Genomic DNA, 8,022 nt, shown 5'->3' on the forward strand with positions numbered 1-8,022 from the left:
ATAAAAAATATATTTTTGTAACCACGAGAGGTTATATTAGCTTAGTTTGAAACCGATTTTCAGCCAACTCCAGAGATGATAAGTTACCAGTTAGATGTTTTGTTTTCATTTGACCTCGTTAGAGATTTTTCCCTGTTATATATATATATATATATATATATATATATACTATATTATGTATATATATATACATATACATATATCATCTTGCGGTGGCGGGGTGGGCCTAAGGCTTCACTGCCTGCCCTGGAATTGAAGATATCGATGGTTCGAGCCCGTCGGCCGGTATTCTATTATCGCTGAATAAATTCCCCTTCAGTTAAACATATATGAAAAATATATTAATTCATAGATAGAGCGAATTAGATGTTTAAAGGACATTTGTAGCTCGATATATGTATATGAATCACGGTAATGTGATATGACTTATATATATAATTATATATATATATATATATATTATTGATATATATATATATATAGAATATCTATATATATATATACTATATATATATATATATATTTATATAATATATTATATATTTATTTATGTAGAGAAAGAGAGAAAGAAAGAGCGAGAGAGAGAATAGAAGAGGATACAAATACCCTAATTTTTTCTAATGAAAGACAAAGGCACTATGTTAAAACCATGTAGCGAGTGAGTGACTGGTTTGCTGTAGAAGTGTCATTTGCATCCCAGTGGCTGCGTTGATCTCTGACCAGGTCACCCCTAAACGTTTAGGTTCATCATTGCGCATGCGCTAACTTCGATACTTTTCTTCGCTGTAAATATTACTTAATTGTTTAAAGCGTCCCATCGACCCATAGCTGCACCTCCATTCCACCTTCCTTTCTTCAGTCTTGCTGGCAAGCACTCTAACCATTACTGCTTAATGTGACTATCTCATAATTAAATCTGTGTAGTACTTCAGTTCATTTATTTTCTACATCTCTTAACCTTTGTATACAGCCAATCCAACACCTTGTCTCTGTTCCTTAAGGACAAAATGACTGAAAGTGGCACAAGAATTTTGCTTTCAATCCTACCTTTCTTGATGAATTAATTCATTCGTTCAACTCTCACCCTCTTTCCATATATTACATAAAAATATGTCCAAACAACGTTAAATATCCTGGTCTCAATAAATCCAACTTCTGTAATGTGGTACCTTGCTCAGTAACTCATCTGACCTGGTTAAATAAAAAAGTACTTAGATCAATGTTCAAATCAACGAAAATATGTTTTATATTCTTTAATGATTATGGAAATTTCTACCTTCGGTAGTGGGCGTTGCCCACTGTGGTGAAGCCTGGCAAATGAAGTTTTCGTATGCATTGGAAGTGTGAACAAAATCACATTTCCTGGCTGAAGGAGAAAGAATCTAATTGAGCCTGACGATGCTAATACGTTTATCCTGTCTTTTAAGACCAAGTTACTGTTTACATTTAACTTTCCTCGTCGTTTTCATCTTTTGTGAAATTGTCCCGTTAATGAGACCAGGAATTTAGCGCTTTTTATTCTAGATAACAATTTAGATTAATTGAGATTAGTTTTTATCTTTTGTGAAATTGACCCATTAATAAGACCAGGAATATAACGCTTTTTTCTTTAGATAAGTCTTTAGATTAATTGAGTGATAATCGTTCGGTTAAAGCCGTACCGTAAAACCTGATCAAAACAAAATTAGTAAATGTCTCGTAGCGTTCTATTCGTAAATGCATCCGTTTGTAAATAATGGTCTTTTTAAAATGCCGATTTGAAATAGAGTTACGGTTTACATTTACTTTTCCGCGGGGGATTTTAACTTTGTGAAACTAACGTGTTTAATAACACCAAGTATATAGAGCTCTTTATTTTCTTAATATATGTAATGTCGTAAGAGTTATTAGAGTGATAATCGTTCGGTTAAGACATAAAACTTGAAAAATATCACATTTGTAGCTATGGAATTTGTAAATTGCAACAACATTAAAGGAAGCTTTTCTGCAATTCTTGAAAATGCAATATCGAGACTCAATTTGTAAATACACTCAGATTGTAAAGAATATTCAAAAGAATGTTTTCGTGCAGTCCTTAAAAATACAAACTCAAGTCGCAATTTGTAAATACACTAAGCTTGTCAAATGCAAGAATCTCCAAAAGAAGGTTTTTGTAAAATGCCTGAAAATACAAACTCAGCTTGGGACTAAAAGTTTTGTGTAATAAAACCAAGTTTTGTTTGACCCCAAAGGGCTGAGGACCATTTTAAACCACTAAGAAAACAGGCAAGTTTTTATTGCTGCTCTCTCTCTCTCTCTCTCTCTCTCTCTCTCTCTCTCTCTCTCTCTCCTCTCCCTTATCCTATTTTCAACTCATTCTTTTGAACACGTCATATAAACTCGTGGTAGAACAATTTCAATAGTTTTTATAAAAATTTCAATAGCAATTTCAATATCAATTTTAACAAGCATCAAAGGAGTGAGAGCTATGGAGGCACAATTACATACTTTCCTCTTGTACTTAAAATTCTATCTATTTTTACCTTATATTTTCCTTTTCTACTTAAAGTTTTATCTATTTTTACCTTCTATATATATATATTATATATATTTATATATATATTATATATATAATATATATATATATATATATATATATGTGTGTGTGTGTGTGTGTGTGCGTGTGTCTGTGTGTGTGCTGATATTACCCTGATATCTGCTGTGTATTTGTGTATTCTCGACCAAATATATCGACAATAGCTTGAAAAGTTCGAAACATTTCCTACCAGGGAACGTAGATTCACCCCCTTTGTATTGCCTTTTTACTCTCAAAGTACACTGCAGCCAGCTCAGCTAGAAATCTGCGAAGCCTCTTAATTTTGACTCAGTGTTTACAGAAATTTAGATTTGCGCTTATTAGAGATCTGAGTTCTGCTAACATGAAGTCTTTACATGATTCTGTCGTCCAACTGTCGACCAGAATACTGCTCATTATTAACGAGACATAAAAAATAGACCTTGGATTTTATTGTCAACTTTAATTAAAGCAACTTATAAATATTCCTGATTTTTAATCCGATTTTGCATCGATCTAGCTCAGGAGTTGATTCCTCTTCTGCCCTCACAAATTCTCAGGAAATGACTGCACTAGAATTATTTAATTCGAGAAGTAGGTAATGAATATTATGTGAAATGATGAAAATGCAGGCTCCAACTTGACACGAATTATTTATAGCTTATATTCATCTGTAGAAAAAAAATCTTTTGGATAAATACTTTCGTTTCAAATTACTCTGAAATAATAACAACCAACTTTTTAATATACATTCCAACTAACAGTAATGTCTAAAACGGTGATATCACTTTGAGGTTGAATGTTTATTAAACTCTGTTAACAACAAACTCTCTAATAAAACAATTCCCCTTTGCCGATAGAATTCTTCAGAATATATTACATTGTCCACCAATCACATTACTTTAAATTGAAAATATAAATAACTGGTTGTTATAAAGATATATAGCAAAGATGAAATTTCTAGTAAACTGGTAGTTTCATCAAATACTCTCTTCACCTATTAGAAACTTAAAAGTCCAACTATATTGCAGCTAAATGACCGAATGACTGACTATCTCACGGAATCACGTATCCGTAACTGGCGATACCGAGCCAGAAGGATAGGTTTCTGGAATTCATAGAATTTAGGGGTATGTAAAATTGGAAAATAGTTCACGCAACTGTGAGAAAGAACGCCAATAAAAAGTATATGAAATAAACTGGAACACTTCATGTTTTTCGAAATTGCAATGTCATCGAAGAATAGGAATCTGTGGATGAAACTCCAAGAGATATAAGGAATATATATATATATATATATATATATATATATATATATATATATATATATATATGAATAATTATCACATCACCGTGATACATATATCATTCGAACTACAAATGTCCTTTAATATCTAATTCGCTCTACCTCGGAATTGATATATTTTCATATATGTACCGAGAGGAATATGTAGTTGATAATAATTTCTTCCCCCACCCTCATGGGATCGAACCACCACACAGTGGAAGGGAACGAAATCAGGACGGACAGTGACGTTATCAAGTCGGCCGAATTGATAACGTCATTGTCTGTCCCGATTTCGTTCCCGTCCACTGGACGGTGGTTCGATCCCATGAGGGTACGAAATTATTATCAACTAAAAATTCCCCTTCGGTACATATATGTCAATATATCAATTCCGAGTAGAGCGAATTAGATATCAAAGGACATTTGTAGCTCGAATGATATATACATATATATATATATATATATATATATATATATATATATATATATATATATATATAATATATATATATATATATATATGTTTGTGTACGTGTCTACCATTACTATGGTGAGTGTAAACACACCCATAACTCATTAAATATTGACAGTGGGGATAGTAATCAAATTTCTAACTCCTGGAGAAAAGGCTGCCTGTATTGTAATACAAAGCCGAGACGAATAAGCGAGTTTTGTGGTTATATATTGTTTTCTTCCACTACATATGGATATCTATCAGTTTCCTTTATGTATGCAACTTTTAACAACTTCTGTGTTTTTGAAGGACGTGATCATTTTGCAAGATAATTTTTGGCAATAAGCCTAGTTTTATTATTCTTGATATTTTTGTAGCTTTCGGTAAAAAAAAGCAAATAGAAGATCTGGATTTAATACAAGGAATAATAGATTATTATTTTTCTTGAGGGGGAACTCTCTATCACGAGAGTATATATAAATATAAATATATGTTCGAAGGGGTCCCACAACAATAACAAAAAATGTTGAGAGTTCGTGTATAATTTAAAAACACTTTACGAAGCCTTCGCGAAAGCTTTGTACACGAACTCTCAACATTTTTTCATGATTGTTTGACGAACGAACAGGGAACTACTTGGTATGGTCTCTCTCTCTCTCTCTCTCTCTCTCTCCTCTCTCTCTCTCTCCTTCATCCTTAAATAATTCAACAGTTTGACGAACATGAACTATGAACTCCTTGGTAGGTCTCTCTCTCTCTCTCTCTTCTCTCTCTCTCTCTCTCTCTCTGTGTGTGTGTCTGTGTGTGTGTGTGTGTGTGTGTGTGTGTGTGTGGTTTTTAACAGTTTAACAAACTAAAAGTCCTTGATATTTACTATCTTAAATAAAGAGAGAGAGAGAGAGAGAGAGAAAGAGAGAGAGAGAGAGAGAATAAGCATTCATATTTCCTTTAAATATCTAAATAACCATTTTAAAATGCTGGAAAATTACTCAGGTAGAGCCAGAGAATAAAACATGTAGTGGTAATTCCACCAATTCATGCTATCACCTCTGGTCGTGTATATCCTGACTGACTGGGATTGGAGTCTCTTTCTGCAGCCGTATTGTTTCAAACGGACGGTAGTGAATTTTCTCCTTTATTTTCTGAGTAAATGTCGATTTAGAAACCGGCACAAAAAACTAAATTATAATTGTTACTTAACTTTCTATTTATTTTTATTTCATCTTTTACTAATAATCAAGGTTTTTGTCGACTTTTCTGGTAATTCGCAAGTAAATGCCGATTTCAAGAGAGAATATCCCCCTCCCTCTCTCTCTCTCTCTCTCTCTCTCGCTCTCCTCTCTCATCTCTCTCTCTCTTCTCTCTCTCTCTCTCAGTGTTGATCAAATGGCAACAAATAACAAATAGTATCAAAAGCTTCATTTTACAATACTTGAGAATGGGTAAATTGTTATAGCCTTTTTGGTAGTTACTCTTCACTTATTCGCGTTAAAGAAAAAATAACAGGCAGAGAGAGAGAGAGAGAGAGAGAGAGGAGAGAGCGAGATGGTGATAAATACTGATGCATTTGGGGAACCACTGAAGAACGAGTTTCATAGTATAAAAGCGAGCAAAATGAAAAATGGATTCGACCTAAATACTTGCTTTTGAGATCCGAGCAAGTCTTCGCAGATATGAATTTATTTCTCGAGAAAATATGAATTATTCTCGAGAAAGCAAGGTATAAAATAATGACTATTACATCTTAGCTTAAATCTTGTAGTCCCACAGTAGCAAAGAGACACCAAAGTAGAAATAGGACAAAGCCACTAGTGACAGATAATGCCTCGGTTTGATTCTGGATAAGAAGGAAACTGTTTTACAAAAAGTTAACAGGTAACTTGTACATCGAAATAAGAGAGAACACACGTGAATTACCCTTTCAATCATATGTATGTATGTAATTGGAAGGATAGATAGTACACACACACACACACACACCCACACACACACACACACACCACACACACACACACACAGACATATATATATATATATATATATATATATATATATATATATATATATATATATATATATATATATATATATATATATATATATATATAAGTGTGTGTTTGTACTTGTTGGGGGGTTATGAAAAACTCGTACACATCACCACTTTCAAGAATTTAGAATCCGTTTGCTCTCATAAATCATAAGTTGAATCTGAAGGTCTCAAAAGTCATCAATATTGTATAAACGCACAAGTTCCACCAGCTTCTTGTCACTATTCAAAATTCTTTGAAAATCTGAAGAGTTAGTTCGAATAAGTTTTTTTCGCTTATCACAAAATTATTATCAATTTATCAAGATTTTAAGATTTTTGGTATTTTTCGTTTTTTACATCTCCATGCGTAAAAAAACTAAGAAGGCATTTTATTTTAGTTCTCAAATCTTAATTTCATTATATTTTAGACGAAGGATTTAAGTTAGTTAATATCAAAACTGAAGTTTAAATTCGTGGGAATTTCCAATTATAGCATCTGATACGAAGTTCTCCCCTTGAGTCATAAATATTTAATAGTTTCTAGTTAAATAACAAAATGCACTATGACTCTGACAATATAAATAAATCTTAATACAGTTTCCTACACTCCTGAGCATTGTTTAGTCAAGTGTGTTCTCCGTATTCCTATGTAATGTAGATTCTTCTTATCAGTTCTGCCCCATTTCTTTCTACCTCTGTGGTGCACTTCTGCTTCGTTAAGTCTCTTCTCTCTCGAATCTTCTCTCACAACAATCTATCCATCTCGCTCTTGGTCTTCTTCCTGGTATTTTTCTACCCTGCACTTCCATTTCCATAGCAGCCTTCAGATATGATCTTCCTCCCATCCTCAGTTACATGTGTCCACACCATCTGCATCTTCTTCGATATTTCAACCATCAACGGATGGTCTCTCGTTTGTCACTCTTTCATACGTTGTATTTGAACAGAGATCTTCTGCATTCACAGTTGATCCATGATCCCATTGTTCAGCTGTGAGCAGCCACATTCGCTGAGCAGCAACACCAACATGCAGTAAATGCGCCTCGCTCTCGAACTTCCAAGTTCCAGAGGTACTTTATTCCTCCCACCGTTGGACTGTGGAACAGCCTCCCAGAGGATGTCGTGCAATTGGAACTTCAGAAGTTCATAAGAAGATGTAATGCATCGCTACCCTTTTGCCAGTTCAAACTCGAACATTCCTAATAATTTTGGCTGAATTTGATTCTCTATTTATCTATTTATTTGTTAGTTAATCGCTCTTTCTGATAACTGATCCCATCTTTCTGTATTTCCCATTACATTTTGTTACTTCTTTCGAATGAACACCATAATATTCTTTGGAAGCTTGACTTTCAAGTCAGTGGCCCCTGTAGGTTTGTTCCATATGAAGAGGGTTTATGCTCTCAATAATAATAATAATACTACTAATAATAAAAACATAATAATAATAATAAGAAAGAAGAAGAAGAAGAAGAAGAAGAAGAAGAAGAAGAAGAAGAAGAAGAAGAAGAAGAAGGATATAGGATATGCCAGTGGAAATTGTACCCATAATCATAGGAACACTAAGCACGATCCCATGATCCTTAAAAGGAATCTGGAAAAAACTAGAGGGCTGAAGTAGCTCCAGGACTCATGCGAGAGTGTGTTCCTGGAAACAGCGCACATAGTAAGAAAAGTGATGGATTCCTAAGGAGGCA

The sequence above is a fragment of the Macrobrachium nipponense genome, chromosome 4 (genome assembly GCF_015104395.2).
Source record: "Macrobrachium nipponense isolate FS-2020 chromosome 4, ASM1510439v2, whole genome shotgun sequence".
NCBI classification, from domain to species: Eukaryota; Metazoa; Arthropoda; class Malacostraca; order Decapoda; family Palaemonidae; genus Macrobrachium; species Macrobrachium nipponense.